Source organism: Apostichopus japonicus, chromosome 8 (genome assembly GCF_037975245.1).
Source record: "Apostichopus japonicus isolate 1M-3 chromosome 8, ASM3797524v1, whole genome shotgun sequence".
Classification (NCBI taxonomy): Eukaryota; Metazoa; Echinodermata; class Holothuroidea; order Aspidochirotida; family Stichopodidae; genus Apostichopus; species Apostichopus japonicus.
In genome coordinates, this window is record NC_092568.1 from 17,245,102 (window position 1) to 17,265,333 (window position 20,232).

The following is a 20,232-nucleotide window of genomic DNA, read 5'->3' on the forward strand; positions in this document are numbered from 1 at the left end:
TCAGTATTAAATTTTGCCTCTGTCTGGGAATACCATACTCCCACTGTGTGTGGAAGTGTAAATGAACCTGATACTAAAAATCTGTTTCATTACACCATGCAGTAAATTATCAAGTCAGCCATCAATCTTAACATGTTTCTGTGCACAGTGTAAAAATAATTGACTAAACCAGTTCTACAAAAGAGAACATATAGGGTAGCATGTGTGACAATGCAAGGCATTCTAGATCTAAAGCAAGAAAGAGGAAGTGACCACAATATTGTCAAAGCATTGCTTGTATTTAGTTAATGTCCCGTGAGCAAATCACACATTCTTGCAGTACAATATATAATATAATAATATAATATAATATAATATATATATATATTTTTTAAGTGACCCTAGACCCTTATATTCCTTTGTGGTCAGGGAAAGTAGGGTGCATGGAACACCTCTCTATTGTTATGTCTTTTTGCTATTATCAACTTTAACAATTTTCCAAGTGTTCTTAAATTCTTGTTGCAGTTAACCCGCGGAAAGTATTACCCTAATACTTCCCCTTGGTGATACTACGCTTCACACCTAAGAGGTATATGTACAGGGTTTATACTAGTTCCTCTGAGGGGAAATTCGATAGGGGCCCTGCGGTGAAATAAGGTTAATCCGTGATTACCCCAGATTACTAATTCCTTGTTATTGATTGGGATTAGTCTTTGAGGTAGTACTACTATACACAGCTAAACATGGAAATAATTTGACAACAAGGACAATCTCGCTCAAGATTTGAGATTGTATTAATTTATCTTCACACGTCCTTGTAATGTGTTCCCTTTAGAATGGACGATACAATACCACTTCCTTTTCCTCTTCGTTGGACCCTTGAAGAAGTGGTACATGTCAGATAGGTAAAACCTGTTGAATAAATGCAACGTTGACTGATTTTCTGTTAAGTCAACATAATTTAGAGTCGGCCTGACCCAGAAATGTAACTGCCATAGACAGAGAAAAGATTTTCCTCGGCCCCCCCCCCCCCCCCCCGAAGCCTGAGCCATCATGTATTTGACACAATTCTTCTCACAGCAATTTTTTACTGTATATGCAGAGAACTGTGATTGGCCAGTTTTAACTTACATTTTGTGAATTAAAGGGAGCATATATGCTCAGTTCCATTGCATACTTCAAAAAGTTCCAACCAGTAATTATCAATTTGAGCTTCTGCCTTTCTTTAATACTTTAAATTATATATAGTTTTATAGTTGATTAATACCATCTTGGAGATATTAATATTCTGGAGGCAGAGGGGAAGTCTGAATCATGTTAAATTGTTATTAAGTTATGAATGCTCGAAAGGAACCACACCAAAGGGCGGAAAGCATTAATTATGCGAGGCGTTGGAAACATCAGCCAATCATCATCAGGGCACCAGCATGATTTGTTTGTACAAATCTACAAATGGCCACCCGCTAAAGTACTGTCGTTATGAGTAATCATAAAACCCCTAGAACACAATTGGTGTGATCCATGCTTATTTGCTAGCCCAATTAGTCATTGTTTGTGATCTAAATTCGAGAGAAAATGGAGAACTTGCGACAAAAGCTGGTGGTTAAACGATTGTTGTATAGTCCGTTATGAGTAAGAGTTGAAGGGTACCTCCCAGGTTATTGAACCTGTGTCGCTAAATCAATACTGCAGGTAGCTGCACATATTTTACTATAAAGCCAACCAGTATTTGCTGGTGATTCTCATGGTTAATAATGAGTCAAAGAAAATACTGTTTTTTGTTTGAACAGAGAGATCTGCTCATGTCATTAATCATCGGTATGTTTGATTTAGATACACCTCACCATGTTTGAATTTCTGACAATTGTTTTTGTTTTCAAATGTTTTAAGTGCCTTTTGTTTCTTTCATTTTACCGAAATTTCTTATAAATAATGAATTTTGGGTTGCCATTAATTAATCCTGCAGCAAAGGTTACCATGTTCCTCTTTTATTTGAAAGAGGCAACATCGTTGAATTTTTTATATTGCTTTCTCAGCGTTGCATATTTTCATAGCTGGGACATTTTAGGCAATGAGGGACTTATTAGATAAATACTAAATAGGACAACAGGGAATTTAAAGTTATGTTTTGAGTCCTCTAAAAAATACAATTTGGTGGCATCACAATCAAATAACAATATTGTTGCACCAATATTTTGACTATCAACTTTTGCTATTAACCGATAGTTAAAACTCCCACGCACATAAAATTACAGGCTTTTACAAAAAGTATACACACAAAAAGCATGATGGCTGCTTCAAGAAGAACACTGCTTTTAACAAAGTTTATATCCCTACATCTGTGTAGCAGCAACCATTGACAAGCATATTGCCACCAAAATTATTTGGGCGTGACCGCTTCTTACACCAGTATTTACTAGTGCAGTTGTTGTACAGTATAACCTACATTATAAGCGTTCTGCAAATTTGACCGATACCGATATCATGAATATTTGGTCGATACCGATAATTGCCAATAATCTGTGCAACACTAGATAAAAGCATTGGATATGATAATTGCAGCCAGCAGTGAGTATAAAAGAAAGAAATGCAAAAATGAGAATTCCCAACAAGTAGCATACTGCTTGAATCAAAGTATCATTGATATTAATTGAAGCAAGAATACACTTACATATTACGTGAAACCAAATTGTATTCATACTGTTTGTACCATGTATAATAGATACCGTTTGGGTTAATTTGTAATTTGTAATCATATTACTGGAACCATGAAGATTGCTGGAACCATTTTGCATTCACACAACATGCAACAAGAAAGCAGTATTGTGTATCTGTTAAAGACTGCTGAATAAACTATGGGAAGTCAACCATGACTCACCTCAATCTTTACTCAATCTGTAATCGTAAAATCATCAGTTTCCTTTCTGCTTTAGAAGAAAACTATGAAAAACAGTTGGTAGCACTACTGTCTTTATGTTTGAATACCCTGGATGTATTGTAGTCCAGGAATCAGTGCAAATTAAGAAGGGGTACCCATTGACCCAATTATGGTCAATATTTGTCAAGGACAATTTTTGAACCAGCCAACCAAAAACTGTTTATAATAGAGGTTTCCTTTTCCAAAAATGGAGGTGGAAGTTCACTGTTTGCTAACTGGTCATGCATCCACAGCTAATAAACCGTGTGAAAAACTCTTTTTTTAAATATTCTGGGGAAATTATGTGATTTCTATGTTGACTGTTAGGTGATCATATGAGCCTTCTCCTCCCCTCCCCCCTCCCCAATCCTAAAGGTTCTTACTTGGCAGGCAAGGGGTCATATCATTCACAATTCACCTGCAAATGACATGGAATAGCTGTACTCTCTCAATGTTCCTTTGCTAACATCTGCAGTATTGTCTTGCATCTTTCTGATCCCTTATGACTCCAAAGGACAGTAACCTTTATCTGTGGGAAGAGGTGGGGGGGGGGGGAGGGGCCCTTTGTCTGTTATAGCATAGCAAACAAAAATTAAGAAACTGCATTACAAATACAAAGCTATATTGTAAAAAGGTTTTGCATTTATATATTCTCAAAGCTCGTAGTTTATTTACAGTCTTCTGTAATAAACAGAACTCATCAACTTCCTATACACTGCTATGCAAAATAACAGCAGAGAACGGAAAGAAACATGCATGTTGATATGCATGGATTTGACAAGCCTTTTCACCAGCTATATAGAGTAAAGGTGGTTAGTGGATGGAGTTTCAAATGTCCTACCAACCCTGCAGATACTTCAGTTTGCAAGTTTGTGGTTTGTTTTTGTTTTCAAGGAGTTTTCCTCCTTATGATTCAGCTTTGTACAATTATTGTAAATCCTAACCGTAAGCAATTCCCAACAAGTTCCAGACATTACTAATAGTCTTATTGAGACATTAAATCTCTCTGGCTCCAGCTAAGGTGTATCTACCTATGGCCAGGATTAACTCACCCAATTAGACGTTTTCTCTAATTCCTTCAAGTACCTTCTATCCTCCTTTTTATTTTATTTTCTTCCTTTTTTTGTGTCGGTCTGTTCCACTTTGTGGGATTTTCACCATATTTAAACAACAGTTATTCTGACACTGTCAGTAGCTGTCTCCATTGATCTGCAGAGTAAACATCATCTAATAGAAGGAGTCACTATAGTTTTTTACCACCAAGGCAGAGCCAAAGACAGGAGCTAAAATCATAATCACCTATAGTTTGTCTGAAATCACCATTGTGTTATTGCCCAGGTTAGCTAGCAAACCATCAGCCCCCTCTTCATATTTGCTTAATATCAGCCATCCAATTGCAGCTAGGCCTTGCCATCCTTTCCCCTTTGTGATTTGCTGTTTGATCTGGCAGCCTCTGAGATTGTAAAAGGTGTCTGGGATGACGCTTAAGCGAATGTGAATGGATCCTTTACGACCATGCATAAAAGATGAGACATCTCCATGGTAACAAGTGAAGCTTACTACATGTATAGGTCCTACCCTAACAGGCCTAACCTTCTTTAATTACAGTAGGATAGGATCCCCCCCCCCCACTGCCCCCAACATGCTGCAGAGTCTGTGCCACACTTTTTTAATTGGAACACTATTGCAGACTCTTCATGGTGATCGTTGGATTACAGTGGTTAGCTGGAAATTAAGGGTCAAAGACAACTGCATAGCCTTATATCCTTTTTCTTCACCAACTCTCTATCCCCCCACCCCCATCCCCCACCCCCATCCATCCCCTGTCTGTCAGGCAGTAGCTTCCAGGTTTTTGTGATAGTATCCATACCTTCTCCAAGGACAAACAACAGGAATAACCAATTATTTGCTTCTTTGGTCTACTTGTATGTATGCTAGCTAATGAGATATTTTGAGTGAACATGCGATGCTGGATTTGCCAATAACCAACAGTGCTGGTTGGGGAGTCCCTGCAAGTTGGCATAGGATGTAGAGTAAAAACATGTATATCTCTCCATGCCTCATCTACTTTTCATGTTAAAGCATTACATATATAAATACAGCTGCTGCTTGTTCTTCCTCTTCATCGTTTTTTTTTTTTTCCAGCCATCTGTTCGTACCTGGGATGTCATTAGAGCTGTTTATAGTCAGTGACAGTTGTATTATGATGATATAATCCTGGAAGTTTCTCTCTGCTTTATGAAAGCGAGAAAACAAAGTTGTAAGCGACGACATGTCCATGTTTTTTAAGTGACTTGCTTATCTGCTTGACATTTACAGTACCCCGGAGGTATTTTCACCTGTTGTTTTTCTGTTTGATCTCTCCTACTATATACGCCATATCGCAATTCCAAACCGTGTTGACTATAATACAGCCAGAATAAAAAAGTTTGGAAGCCCTGGATCCCAAACATTCACTAAAATTAGGTCACATTTCCTGCTCATGTTATAGTATATTGTGAAATCATGTACTGCCCTAAATACATGATGTAGCTACAAGATTAACTTTAGTAAGCAACTATGTGGTCCATTTATTGATGTCTCCTTGAACTGGTACATATCACATTATACTATAAACATCACGACTCGTTGACGATCAGTGATAACATCACGAGGATGTTCCGTTTAACATTTGCAAATAAAATGGTACTGTTGTATGAAAGAATTTGTTGTTTTTCCTTAGGAAGCTAGCAAGCAATGTCAACCACTGTAAGCAAACAGTAATCTAATGCACTGTACTTATTGCAGCGTTATCAAGAAGGCATTTGTACCCCACCTTATCCTTGTAGGGATGTAATCATGCAAGTAGTGAAGTACTTAGTGGATGGGCCATAGCATGATATAACCAGCATTGTCAGAGTGGTTGGGTTCACTTTCATTATTACGCTATCAAGCTTGGAGGCTGCCCCTCAATCAGCTCAGGGTGTATAGCCAGCTCAAAAGTGTTGTAATTCCCTAGGAAGCTAGCAAGCAATGTCAACCACTGTCAGCAACCAGTAAGCAGATACTCTGAATCAATTTGATCAAGTAGCATTTGTACCCCACCATATCCTTGTCCTGGTGGGCATGTAATCATGCAAGAGTTTAGAGGAATGGCCACAGCATGATATAACCACATTTGAAAATGCGACCTTCAATACCACTGCCATAATAGTTCAATAAGCTCTCGCAGTAGATCGGGGGGGGGGGGGGGGGGTGGGGGATGTGAGCCGAGGAAAAGACTTTTCCATGCACCTTCCCTTTGCTAGGCTTGGTGAATTGATTACGTAACACACAGGCTAATGTTCCAGACTAATAACCTGGAAAGGTGCAAAAGTCGCCAGGTAGCGAAAACTGAGCGTCATTATTCTTACTAAAGGGCATTTCTGTGTTTTACCATTGGGATCTACAGATTGTTTTGCTATCAAACTTTAGGGCAGCTGTGACTCATGCAGGGTGCAGCCAGTTTTATAACTTGTTTTCATGTTTGAAGTTACAGAAGAGTTTGAAATAAAACAGTTCAAAACTTTTCATTTTTCTTTCATTTTCTCATTGTTATTAAAACAAAGACTTCCAGTAATTAAATTGATAAAAAAAGATTATGAAAGAGCTTATCAGGGATTTGTTCGAAAGTAAGTTCCGTTGCTACGGGCTTGAAAACTTTCACATTTGCTCTATTTGGAAACAGACATGATACATATTTCCTATCGAACTGTAGTCGCTTTTCTAGCTTTCATTTGACCTTTTTTAAAATCTGTACCAAACAACGTATTTTGCTCGCAATTCCCTTGATGCTTTGACCTGGTTTACATATAAAGTAACGCCATAGAACTTCTCTGTATAACAGAAACTGTTATTCTCTTTTTTTTTTATATTTTACAAACTGAGTATTAACTGGATCCCAACTCTGTAAACATCAACATTTCCAATTTTTTGGCAACTCTTTTTATCATTCTGAAGGTCACAATTTCCTCAAGGTTATTTACTTTTTATTTCAGAGCTCAACTTCCGATTCTTTTCAAAGTTTCATTCGGATATTATCTCATCTCAGAAAGAGGATTATTTTAAAAAAAGCCAGTTTTATAACTTGATTTCATTATTGAAGTTACAGAAGAGTTTGAAATGAAACTGTTCAAAACTTTTAATTTATCTTTCATTTTCTCATTGTTATTAAAACAAAAACTTCCGGCAATTAACCTGAATAACAAAGATTATGAAAGAGTTTATCAGTGATTTGTTCTAAATAAGTCCCTTTGCTATGGGCTTTTAAGACTTTCACATTTGCTCTTTAAGGAAACAAACATGATAGGTATTTCCTATCGGACAGTAGTTGCTTTTCTAGCTTTCATTTGACCTTTTTTAAAATCTGTACCAAACAACGTATTTTGCTCGCAATTCCCTCAATGCTTTCGACCTGGTTTTCATTTTTGATAAAATGTAACACCATAGAACTTCTCTGCATAATAGAAACCGTTATTTTCCCTCCCCCCCTCTTTTTGTTATCATATTTTTGTCAAAATTTCCATACAAACTGAGCATTAACTGGATCCCAACTCTGTAAACATCAACATTTCCAATTTTTTTTGGGCAATTCTTTTTATCATTCTGAAGGTCACAATTTCCTCAAGGTTATTTACTTTTCATTTCAGAGCTCAACTTCCGATTCTTTTCAAAGTTTCATTCGGATATTATCTCATCTCAGAAAGAGGATTATTTTAAAAAAAGCCAGTTTTATAACTTGATTTCATTATTGAAGTTACAGAAGAGTTTGAAATGAAACTGTTCAAAACTTTTCATTTTTCTTTCATTTTCTCATTGTTATTAAAACAAAAACTTCCGGCAATTAACCTGAATAACAAAGATTATGAAAGAGTTTATCAGTGATTTGTTCTAAAATAAGTCCCTTTGCTATGGGCTTTTAAGACTTTCACATTTGCTCTATAAGGAAACAAACATGATAGGTATTTCCTATCGGACAGTAGTTGCTTTTCTAGCTTTCATTTGACCTTTTTTAAAATCTGTACCAAACAACGTATTTTGCTCGCAATTCCCTCAATGCTTTCGACCTGGTTTTCATTTTTGATAAAATGTAACACCATAGAACTTCTCTGCATAATAGAAACCGTTATTTTCCCTCCCCCCCTCTTTTTGTTATCATATTTTTGTCAAAATTTCCATACAAACTGAGCATTAACTGGATCCCAACTCTGTAAACATCAACATTTCCAATTTTTTTTGGGCAATTCTTTTTATCATTCTGAAGGTCACAATTTCCTCAAGGTTATTTACTTTTCATTTCAGAGCTCAACTTCCGAATCTTTTCAAAGTTTCGTTCGGATATTATTTTGTCTCAGAAAGCGGATTATTTAAAAAAGAGACACTTGGGGGAGGTTTAAGCTTTTCAGAGTTAGTGGAGTACATAAACCAATCTTCAATTGATTGCTTGGTACGAGGGGAAAAAAAGAGCTTTCAGCAAAAACGGTCTTGCTGGCATGCATGTACTCGTCATCGTGTGGGTTGTTGAAAAGTGCAAGATTGATAATATGCTGAATATGATATTTGAGGAGGCATAATCTTACAATTTAGTGTTGGTTTGGTCGGCATTTATCCGGGAACTGAACCAGCCACTGAAAACCAGGATTGCAGGCTATCAGAGCGGCACGTTGAAAACTTATCGCACATTTGAGAAAGTTTCAATTTAAATATTTCAAGTCAAAAGATGATTGTGTGTTGAGATTCAATCATGGGATTGTTTATTGACCAATATCAGAATGATACCTAAACCAGCCGACCTTATAGAGTCTGCTTCAGCATTTACCACTGAAGTAGACCTTCGAGTAAGTCGCTCAGCGTCATGAAACCAAAGTTTTGTCAATACTGTACGCAATTACTGTCTTACTTTATGTATGCTCAAGTACAAAATTTAATCCCTTCCAACTGGCTGTACCACCCACCTCTGAGTGCCTTCACTCTTGATCCTCTGATCTTTACTCAGGGTTTCCAAACCCACAAATGTTTCACTTCATTTAATTTTTCATTGACGTTCAACATATTTTGGATCCTCCACGGGCAATCTGATGGCGAGCCGGCGATTAAAACAAAACAAATTCAGGACGTAACAAAGAACTAGGCAAGTCTCATAAATGTTTACCCATGTAATAAATGCATGCACCCTTTTGTCAGATACAAGTGGAGGCAGCTGAGGTGCACAGCAAATAACAAGACATGAGGTCGTATACCATCGTGATCTCTGGTCGCCATGATCCACCGAGCTTTCAAAATTGTTATTTTGATCTCGAGTTCTGGATCTGATCTCCCCGTAAGGAGGATTATTAGATCTCAGGCTCAGATCCTTAGTGAGAGAGCTTAAATACTAGGAAACTTGAATCTCGAGAGGAGGATCAGATCGGATCCAGATCACATCACATCACCAGCTCGAGATCTAGTGTGAAAGCACTCTCTGTTTCCTTGTTTGTTGAGGACATTTATGGAGGGAGGAATATATTGCATAAAGCTGGACATCATTACAAGTTCACAACATAGGAATGTTGGGTGGGGTTTCACACAGCAGTCTACCTTTCCCAGGGAATTGCTGTACCACTCTCTGCAAACACAGTGACATCACGATCAGGTACTTTGTTTCCCCAACTTTGAAGTTTTCAAAGAGCTAAAATATTTATGGAAGCAGTCAGTTGATAGGAATGGTCACACAGTATTTTCTAAGCATTTTAAAATGAAATGTGTTGTTTAAGAATATTCTGTCATTTCTGTTTTGCTCTGATCCTATGATCAGGGTGGATGGGTGGGTGGTTGGGTGGGTGGGTGGTTGGTTGGATGGGTGGTTGGATGGGTGGGTGGGTGGGTCGGTCGGTCATTGGAGGGATGGATGTGCAATCATGTTGAACACATTGTTCAATGCTGTGCTTTCCTGTGCTAATTGTGGAACTTCTGTCCGTTCTTCGGACTTTGATAGGAGTTAAAATGAAAGAAACTTCACCTGTGAAAGACAGATACTAAGGAACTTCCTTTAACTGAGATATTGAAAACGTTTGTCGTGTCAGTTGAGGACTGATTGGCACATTGCCAAGAATCATGTTTGTCTGCCTCATAATAGTAGTTTCTTTTTCGGTTATATCGACAATCGCATCTCTATCTACCGATAAGCCATGTTTGATTGTACTATATAATATTTTAAACTAGATAATGTTGATTGAGTTTTTGTTGATACTTGTTTTGGGTCACATTTGATCACTCAGATAGCATGCTGTATCTATCGTTGCCAACATTACATATCTATAGTTTCACATCTATCGGATTAACATCTTGATATGTTTGAAGAAAGCCGGACAAATATGATTGTAGCAATCATGATTGATAAACTGAGCACTACTAGTAGATAATAACTGATATGAGTTTGTTCAGCTTTGATGCAAGTTGTGCTGATGTAAGAATAGTTTATCAATTATGAGATAAGCGAGGAAGCTGGTACTGTTTCTTTGTGTGAATTGTAGTTAATCCCCCCCCCCCCACCCTTGATTTTGTTACTTTTGAATTTATGAGATTGTGATGTAGGCCCTGAAATTTAATTGATTCTTAGTAGAAGGTATCTAGGCATTGGTTTTCTTTTTCTGATAGTGGAAAATATAGCCAGACTGGTAGCCAACCTCATGGTGTGAGTTTTGTCCCCATTTGACATAAATTCCGGGGACAGTACATGAAATTTGTGACCACATCCCTAGAAATTGGGGATGTCTAGTCAACCTATTTTAGTGTGGTACTACATACCAACCAAAGTTATTTAATATCTCTCTATTTTATTTATCAGCTATAGCAGCCAATGCATATATAGTTTTGACATATAATGATGAATATTACTTTATGTAATTTGGTAATTAAAAGCAAACAGTATTTTGATTCCTGTAGTAGAACAAAGATAGGAAGCTATAACTTTCTTTAGTCATTGATAAAAACTGTTTCATTGTATGTGGTACGTGGAAGTTGCCATGATTTTGTGGCCAAGTTACTTGCTCAGCTCAACTATGATGTCCAATGTTCAACCAATGGCCCCTAGTGGCATCCATAGAGGGCAATCAATTACTCCAAGATTTTCAAAAGAACTACATAAGAGATGCTTTAGTCTATAGGCAAGTGTAATGGGTAAATTCCTGCTTAATAATATTGGTCCTCCTTAATCCTCTCCCCTCCTCCCTCACCTTCCCCCACCCCTTCCTCCATCCAGTGATTCTAGAATAAAGAACTTAGTGGATGCAGAGTTGTGACGTATAGGCACAGCTCTGTGCAAATGATTAATACATCAACTTTTTTGTGTACATTGCACACACAAAATTGAATAGCCTTGAATTATAGTGTTTTAGCTGTACTATGATCATGATTTCAAACAATGCATTATAAACTGTCTCATTAAAGTTTACTAGTGTCAACCGAAACGAACTCGTTATCAGTCATTGTTTACACTTTAACTTTGTAAGCTATAAATGTAGCAGGCATAAATACATATCTCTACAGTTATTTTTGATTCAAGTACCAGAAGATTAGTTACTTTAGTCGTTCCATATCTGATTATTTCTAATCAGTCAAGGTTTTTTTTTTTTTTTTAATCAGTCAACTATTCAGTGAGTCATAGGCTTCAGTTGAATAATAATCTCTTCCAGGGATCACATTTCTATTTATTTACAGAAATATATAATAAAGGTTGACTTCATACGCCATAGTCCAAGAGAAATGATAGAAACGTTGGAGCTTTTCTGGTTTTCTAGCTTTAAATATGCTAATTAATCTCTGCATGGATTGCCACTTAAAGGATAAACTTGGCAATGACTTAGCCTTGCTCAGTGCAGGTGTTGATGTCAATGTTTATATACCTTCTTTCGTAAAACCAATACGAGTACTCCATATTTCAAAATAGCACCTTTTGAAGGGATATTATTGCACAGCAACATTTATCCTTGTTTTCCATTGTGCAAGGGTTTTGCTTTGCCTCCGAGCAACTGACCTAATGATAGGGGCCTGCTGAAGGATACATGCCTGCTACAGGATACTGCACTTCTAATCACAACATCAGAATTTAACAACACAGCCATAACAGTTGTATATATATACCCATACTTTGAACATATGAATTGAGGCTTTAGTTGACATCATTACATAGGCTTGCCCCTACTTCTGGTATGGGAGCTGGCTTAAACATGGTTCTAAATGACTATTCATAGGAGTATACTATATGATAATTCACTTCCATCGGTAAATCACCACTTTGATTATGGAAATTTAACTCAAGCTTCCCTATGTTTTTGCTTAGTTCATAATTGTCCTTGGAAAGAAATGAGTTCATTATTTCCCATGGCAGTTAATATCAGTATTGATTTCAAGACCTATAAAAGTGATTTACAAAAATTAAGTATTATTTAATCTTCCAGAAATAATCATCATGATCCCAAAGTTTGGTTGTCTCTATTTACTATAATCATAACTGCTCTTGTATTAACCACCATCTAACATCTAACCTTGATTATGTTAAAATGCTGAGGTAGGTTTTTAAAGCAACCCTCCCTCCTTCTGGCAACAACTTTCAACAGTTTACAATAACAATAGAGATATTATCAAGCTCTACAGGTTCAAAGGTATTATGCAAACAGGTGCCATGCCATGCACTTTACCACTTTTCATAAAGATAACGTGCCCGGGTTGTCTTTCTCGATTTGTTTATTCTTCTAAGGTGATCGACATGGACTACCTATTGTAGTTTTGGTGGTTCTATTTTTTGACAATATATTCTTGGTTAATGAGGCAATAGAAGACAAATGATGGCTGGTCATAGGTCAATTATATCGGATGTTACTTGTTTGATCAAGGTATAGTCATATTTGTGGAGACTAGAATAAAGTTCGTAGGAACTCAGTTGTGGCATAAACAGCTTTGATAGGCTGCGTTCTCTTTGCACTTTAAATATTGTTTTTGGTTTTGTTATTTTGCACTGTTGTACATGACTGATTTAACTATTGTTGTGATGGCTCATCTGCACAAAAACACAATAATAATGAAACCTAATGTGATAATAAACAATCTGTGACTTAAAAATTTTGGATCAAAATATTCCAATCATGGTTTGATATGCTCATCTGAATATGTGTAGGAAAAATGTGTTGCAAAGGTGGAGAGCATAGTCTCACAATTCATTCTACAAAGGTGTCAATCATTTTGGTTTATGAACAGATTAAACTTGTCTGTACAATTAATGCATCTCAGTGCGAAAGGTAGGAAACATTTAACTGTCTTCGTTGACATACATATCTTGAAGGGGACAAACCCAACCATCACCATTGCAGCGTTGACATTTTTTATAGGAGATTTGAAGACCGAATTTTGTCTCTTTAAAATTCTGCGCAAAGTAGGTGGGCCTGACGTTTCGATCCTAGCAGGATCTTCTTCAGAGGCTGAAAGACGAGTAACAGTAACAGAAGGGGCAAATACAAGCACAGAATACAGACAGGTTAATGAGCAGGGTGAACAAAAAAGAGATTGATGTAAGAGGATTAGTAGACAAGGGATGGAGAGAAGAAAGAAACCAACAGGGGGGAGAGGAGAGGTAGGAGAAAAACTGTCAAGGTTTTTTTTTATTAATTCTGTGTACAAAAACTTCTATGTCTCTTTGCACTAGTATAGCAAAGTTGCCCAATATGTATAGTATTTTGCGATGTGACACCAGTGCATAAATTATACTCTGTGATTTGTTAGAGGTAATTGTCATGAACTCCTTCCCTAAACAGCTAAGAAAAGCCTTATTCCATTTGGGAGATATCACTGATTTAATACACCTTTACATGAGGAGTCTGTAAATTTTGAACATGTCATGGTGACATCATCGATCCAGGATTCTTAATGTTTTTCTTTATTTATTACAATGTTCATTTCCTGAACTGGAATTGGGTTTTTGCTAATTATGCCAGAATCTATAGTATTGAAGCTTGCCAAATGTCCTTATGATGACATTGGTTTCAATATCAACACTGTTAACATTCTTACCTTGAAAATATGACAAGAAACACACGGAGAAAGTAAAGGTTCATATCCTAGTGGCCATTATGACATCACAGATTTTCAAAAAGACATCTCCCAGTCCCAGACACAGATTACATTTAAAAATTGGATATATATGCTAAAGTGGAGCAAGATGTTTTCTCAGCTGTTTTGGGGCAGTTTTTCACCAGAAAGGTCTAAATCATGTATATTGCTTGAAGGGGAACAACACTACCTGATTGACTCTTCACATAATTTTAGAATACATATTTATGCCAACAGTGATGACCTTCATCATGTGATTCCTTAACGACTTCATTGAATAAACATAAGTTCAACTTCCCCGCCCTTATCCCGATAGTTGGGTTTAAAGTGTCCCAGATATATGGCAATGGATATGGAGTGGTTTAGAACTAGTGGGGATTATATACTTGGGTAAGTGTATAGGGATATGGCTGGCTTGGGGCGGGGGTTGGAGGAGATGAATCACCTTTTAGAGAATGCACCCCAAACACTTCTGTAGTAAGTTGCTTCTGTGGACCCTCATTAGGTTCCATGGATGGAGTATAGCCTAAATTCTTTATTTCAGGGTAATGAACTAATGACCGGGTAGGGATGTCAACATAGTATTGCAGCTCAAACGATTGTTCCTTCTATGATAACCAGTGACGGCGCTATGGGGGGGGGGGACGGGGGGAAATCCCCTCCCAGATTGTCCATTGCCCCTCCCTGGTATCCCCACCCCCCCAAAATCAGATCTCCAAAATATAGAAGAAGGTTAATCATTTGTATTAGATACAGCTTTTAGTGCAATGCATTAATGTGATAAATTGTCAAATGATAGCACCATTTTGCGTCTAAGTCACTTTTGAAAAGATTCCCAAAGGGGAGAGGAAACCCCTTTCCTTAGATCCCTCCCCATATCAGTGTTATATTTTTTGCCCTCCCTCTTGCCCCCCCCCAATAAACAATATGCCTTGCCCCATAGTCATAGTTGCCCTCCCTGATTGCCTTGGCTGGTGCCACCACTGATGCTTATCAACGCTCAAGTGGGCCAGCTGTGCCGTGCTGTAGACACAATGTTATCAGTTATTCCATACAGTAATATTTCCATGTGGTATTAAAAGTGCAATATTAGAGCAAAGGGGATCGACAAATGGAGTGAAGATGGAAGAGGGAAGGAAATACTGTAGGACACAAAAGGATGAACCAAATGGCACATGCATACATGTGTTTCTCATTGACTGTATATAGTACAGCAGTATATAGTGTATTTTAGTAACTAAAGTCACTCTGAGTGGTACTAGGTTTGCTTTCTAACACCGTTGACTCAGAAGACATTTTCAAACTTAACATGAACAAAAGCTATTGAAAAGGATGGTTTGTTCAGTTTTGACAAATGTAAAAGTTGTTCATTTGTAAAGTTTTGAAGAAATGTACAGATTGATTTTTTTTTTTGCAGTTTGTGAAATATGCTAACAATTTGTTTATTTCTTGTTGAAATGGTAATTGGGCTTGTTGCCAAAAAAAGTGTTTGTCTTTCACACCTTTTGTGGGGGCCCAAGCTTGCACTGATTAGCTTTGGACACTTAGACTCTAACGCTCCTAAATCAATAGACTGACCAGTCCAATGGTCAAAGATAATTTGAAAGAAGGACAGACAAGCTGGCTGCTCGTTCGTTCCTTTTTGTTGCGATTGAAATTCTTCTTTCTTTCTTTGAATTTTTTAGTAATTTTCTACTAAATTTATGCACTTTGTGTAAGTTTGTTCTAAAACCAGTCAACTGTGAAGGATTTGGGGGAGGGGAGGGGGGGGGCAACTTAAGTTCCATGGAAAATCACCGTTGCTGCCAGCTAGCTTCTTGGATATATAAAACTATTGACTATAGTCAAGCAGTACCAAGTTCATAACAAAAAAGAACTACTCTTTGAAAACTACAGAAAATAATTCACAATACTGAATAGTTTTGTTTTACTTCAAACTGTTTTTGAAGTACTTTAAATCAATGAAAGCTTCGATATATATGCATGGCAATATTACAACTATATTAGGAGAAAATTATAGTCACTCCTGTGCAATGATTATTTGAAATCACAAGGATTATGAAGCTGGTTACTCTTTCCATTTCCTGATCTCCTACCCAGGCCAGTAGATTTTCAGATCACATTTTATGAAGTATTTTAGTTTGTACAGTAGAGTGAAATTAGTTGGTTTTAAGCTTACCATAAATTATGATGGCAATTGTTTTTGTATGCCCTGATTCTTATATGCAAAACAGGTCGGACAGGTTGTTTTGAACAGACTTACTGTACACCTAAAAGCTAATTTTTTTTTCTTCAAGCTATATATATATATATATACAAATATATATATAAAGTAAATGGTGGATGAACTTCATATGTGGTACTGTACGGCAACAAGTTAGTGCTCCTTTATTATTATTATTATTATTATTATGATATGATTTCTAATATTCCAACACTTGTTGACAAGTTACCATTCATGTGTGTGTATATATATATATATATATATATATATATATATATATATATATATATATATATATAAAGTAAATGGTGGATGAACTATGTGGTATATAGATGCACCTTTGGAGAACCACCCAGTACAAGAACCATATTTGAAATCGTGGAGTTGAAGGTCATTAGAGGTCAAATGAGGTCAAAGTTTTAAAACCTTGGGAACAGATGACTCACATGTACTTGTTATGTGAATCCACCATATCAAGTGTATTAAAGAGTGCATGCATTAAATGTTCTTCTATAAACTTTGGCAAAGGAATCACTGTTGTCTCCCTAGTTCTATACATGTTTAAATATCAATAAAATCTGTTTTGTCTGGCATGTGCCTTAAATCCACAGTTTATCAGCCTTATCTCTAGACTGATGTGTCAATACCTATGGACCTTTACCCCCTAATACCATGGAGTTTGAATTAGAGACTCCATGCTCCTACTCATTTTAGCTATTGTTTAATTAGCATGATGGTAAACATTGTGTTGAGTGAGAGCTAGCCACATAATAATATTCTTTGCTTTTGAAGGCACAAGCATGCAAAATTTTATGGAATGAACAAATAAACTTTCTGCAATAAAATATTATTAGAAAATACCTGTATGGAAGCAATGAAATTCCAGCTTTAATAAAATGAGTGTGATCATGAATGGCTTAAATGGGATTTCTAGCCTACGGTTTTTTCTGTCCAATTTTCATAGTTTCTTTCTATACTTCATGGAACATATGTGCCAGTTCTTCCTAACAATTTTGAAGTTTAAACTTACACAGTGAATGAAAATCAGTGCTTTAACGTTGGAAAACTTATGAAAATATCACGAAGTTCAATACACAATTACCATGCAACCACACAAAATAAACTACCTTTTCTTGTACCCATAGTTCTGCATTGATCTGTGGGTCCCCTCTGCATGTGACAGGTCTTTGTGACATACTTGTTAGGTTTTGATTATTTTCATGTTGCTGTGGATTATTTTCATATATGCTGTGGATTATTTTCATTTAGGGTATAGATTATTTTGGTGATAGCCTAAAGCAACAGACATGGGAAGGGTAACAGCAAGGCTTGATTTGACAGCAAGGCTTGAAGTTTGATATGTTTAAAAGAGTGACAGCAGAGTAATAGCAGGATTAAAAGAAGCTGTTATGTACTAATTATTAATTTCCCAGAAAGTAATTTTTACACATTGATTTGTTTTTGGGAGTAAGTAATATGTAATTCAGTTTGCAAACTTTTAATTTGTAGAGCAGTTTTTTTTTTCTTGAAATTTGCTCAGCAGCTTTACAAAGTTGACTGGATATTGCTCAAAGATTACAACTGACCAAGCAAAGAAAGCTCGTTTGTATGTTTTCACCAAACCAAAGTTAATGATGGAATAGTTAATGAACTGATGCGGTCTTCGACAATTCGTCGCACAGACATTTTTTTTCATGTATATATTAAATACATGGAAACTGCGATATGGAAACGTCCATGCTTGGAATGACACTTGGGTATTAAGTTAAACATGCCTATCAATTGCTTTTGCACACAGACAAATCTAGATCTTGATCTAGTGTCTTGAATATCTTACTGCTACTTTTTGGCCTTTCATATTTTTTCGTACCTGTTACTTTTCTAATCCAGGTTATTTTTCTCCCAAACAATACTGAGTTGCTTCCTCTCTAAGTCTATTAAAGCTTTCTGATATAAATGAGTCATTCTTTGTTTTAGAGGACAACCAGTTAAAAGGTTTTGTTTGGTATCTCTCTTTTTGATTTATTTATCATTTTGTGATTTCTTTTTTTCCTTTTTTATGTCCTTGGTTACCATCATTAAAAGCTGTGATCAAAGGACATAGGAAACCTCAGATAACACAGAGGCAACCTCAAGTGTGTACTGAAACTAAAAATTTATCCATAGTAAAAAAAAAAGAGACACACCCAAATCAAGATTTCGAGGTCAAATATGAGTTTGTTCAGTGAACGGGTTCTTAGGGTTCATAGGTCAGATAAGGGGATATTTGCATTGCTAAGATAAAGCATGCCTATAAGACCTGTAGAAATTGGTCTTTAATAGTCAATGCTTATCGGTGGCAATCCATCTTGTGTGTAATTTACTGTGTACAATGACAGTTGGGTGGTCCACTGGTTATCTAGTAGATACACACATATGGGATAAAACACATGGTTGCCTATGAAGGAGCTTATAACAGAAGTCCCTGGGTCTCACGATTTATTACAACGAGATATGTGACTAATATGCTGGTCAGATCTCTTCCCTTACCCTGTCAGATATGTGAGGGAGGGTGGGTTAGCTGATAACAGAAGGTGGGAAAACTATATAGTAAAGGGTGTGAGAGAGGTGTGTGGTATATTATGGAGGGAGTTGGTTAGGGCAGGGAGTTGCTATGTTCCATAACAACTCCCTGGTTAGGGTTCCCTAGTCTTGCGACAGAGAAATGTCAAATGGATGATATGTGGGGGAAAGGGATAGGGGGGGGGCAGGACAGATAATAGGCATAGAAGATATACAGGCAGGGGTGGACATTGGAAAGATTTAGTGTACTTGGAACTAAAACATTGTATGAAGTTTGATTGCACCATTTGTATTATGTGACCTCCACCACTGATCATAGATGTAAATCTGGTCGAGATATATACTTTTCTACCGGTGGAAATAGAAAACATACGAAAGTCAATTATTTAGGAACATTTTCCACCTTCACTCTTAAAACTGAAAAGTTTCCTTGATTCCCTGTGTAGAGTTTAAAAAGCAACCGACACTAAGATGCTCTGTGTTGTATGTAGTAGCATTTGATCTTACTCTGTAGTGACAATGGAGTGCAACAACATCCATTTACATATTTATGGTCCATCCTTGTGGAGTAGTAGATCCATCTCTGTTATTGACTATTATCATTCAGAGTTGTTTCTCAGTTGAAGTGACAAAGCTAGAGAGGAAGCATGAATTTTCTGTTAAATCCCTGAACATTTCTCAGCTCCACGAAAAATTTTCAGCGATGATACAGAGTTGGCAAAATATTGCACGTACTTGGTAAGACGTATGCACTGGCGAAATGTAGTTAAATTGATTGGATATTAGTGATAGCAACAATTTGTGTCTAAGCCACCTTACCAATGCAAAAAAACATTTGTCAAAGGAGAGGGGTTCTAAATGGATGTCAGCCAAAGTGTCTGTGCCTCCTCTCCCTAAATCTGAATTGGTACCAGAGGGTAGAGCCAATATGGTGTCATGAAAAGTCATATCAATACAAGCTTTAGTTTAACTTAAATTCTCTCTCTCTCTCTAAAAATGAGGACAAAAATTTGGCTGGCTCTTCACATTACAGAGACTGGTGGGCTACGCACTTGCGCAGAGGCGGCATATGTTTCAAGGAAGTTCATTTGGCATGAAACCAAAGTTGTGTGGAAATTGTTATACTTGATTCGGATCTTAAACTTTGACCTTGCACTAGCTCTTTCTGGATGCAGTGCAAACAAGGCATTTTATTGTAACATTCATCCTAGTGCCAAATGAGCATCATCCCCTCCAACCAAACATGTCTCTTCGTCTTCCATCACATCAAAACTGATGTCAATCTAGGTGATAAGTTCACTGAGAGGAACAATCTTTCACCCCACAAGGAACAGTCTTTGACCCCCACCCCTACCCCACCTGCAATAGAAACGTCACACTTTTTCTTCTGAAATTACTTTTCATTGCATCGACCCTTCTCCCCCAGATCAAGTATATTTAGTTTGTTTAC

General features: G+C 36.9%; 1 protein-coding gene across 3 annotated transcripts in view; it reads left to right on the forward strand.

Annotated features, from left to right (window-relative positions):
• The window catches only part of LOC139970792 (RNA polymerase II-associated protein 1-like), a 102,454-nt gene that overhangs the window by 71,725 nt on the left and 10,497 nt on the right, over window positions 1-20,232 (forward strand). The window contains exon 30 of one of the 3 annotated variants that reach the window (XM_071976803.1): window positions 5,042-5,794. The exons of the other annotated variants lie outside the window; for them this stretch is intronic. The gene's annotated coding sequence lies outside the window, so the exon portion shown is untranslated. Of the gene's footprint in view, window positions 1-5,041; window positions 5,795-20,232 lie in introns of those variants that run through there. 3 annotated transcript variants of the gene reach the window in all.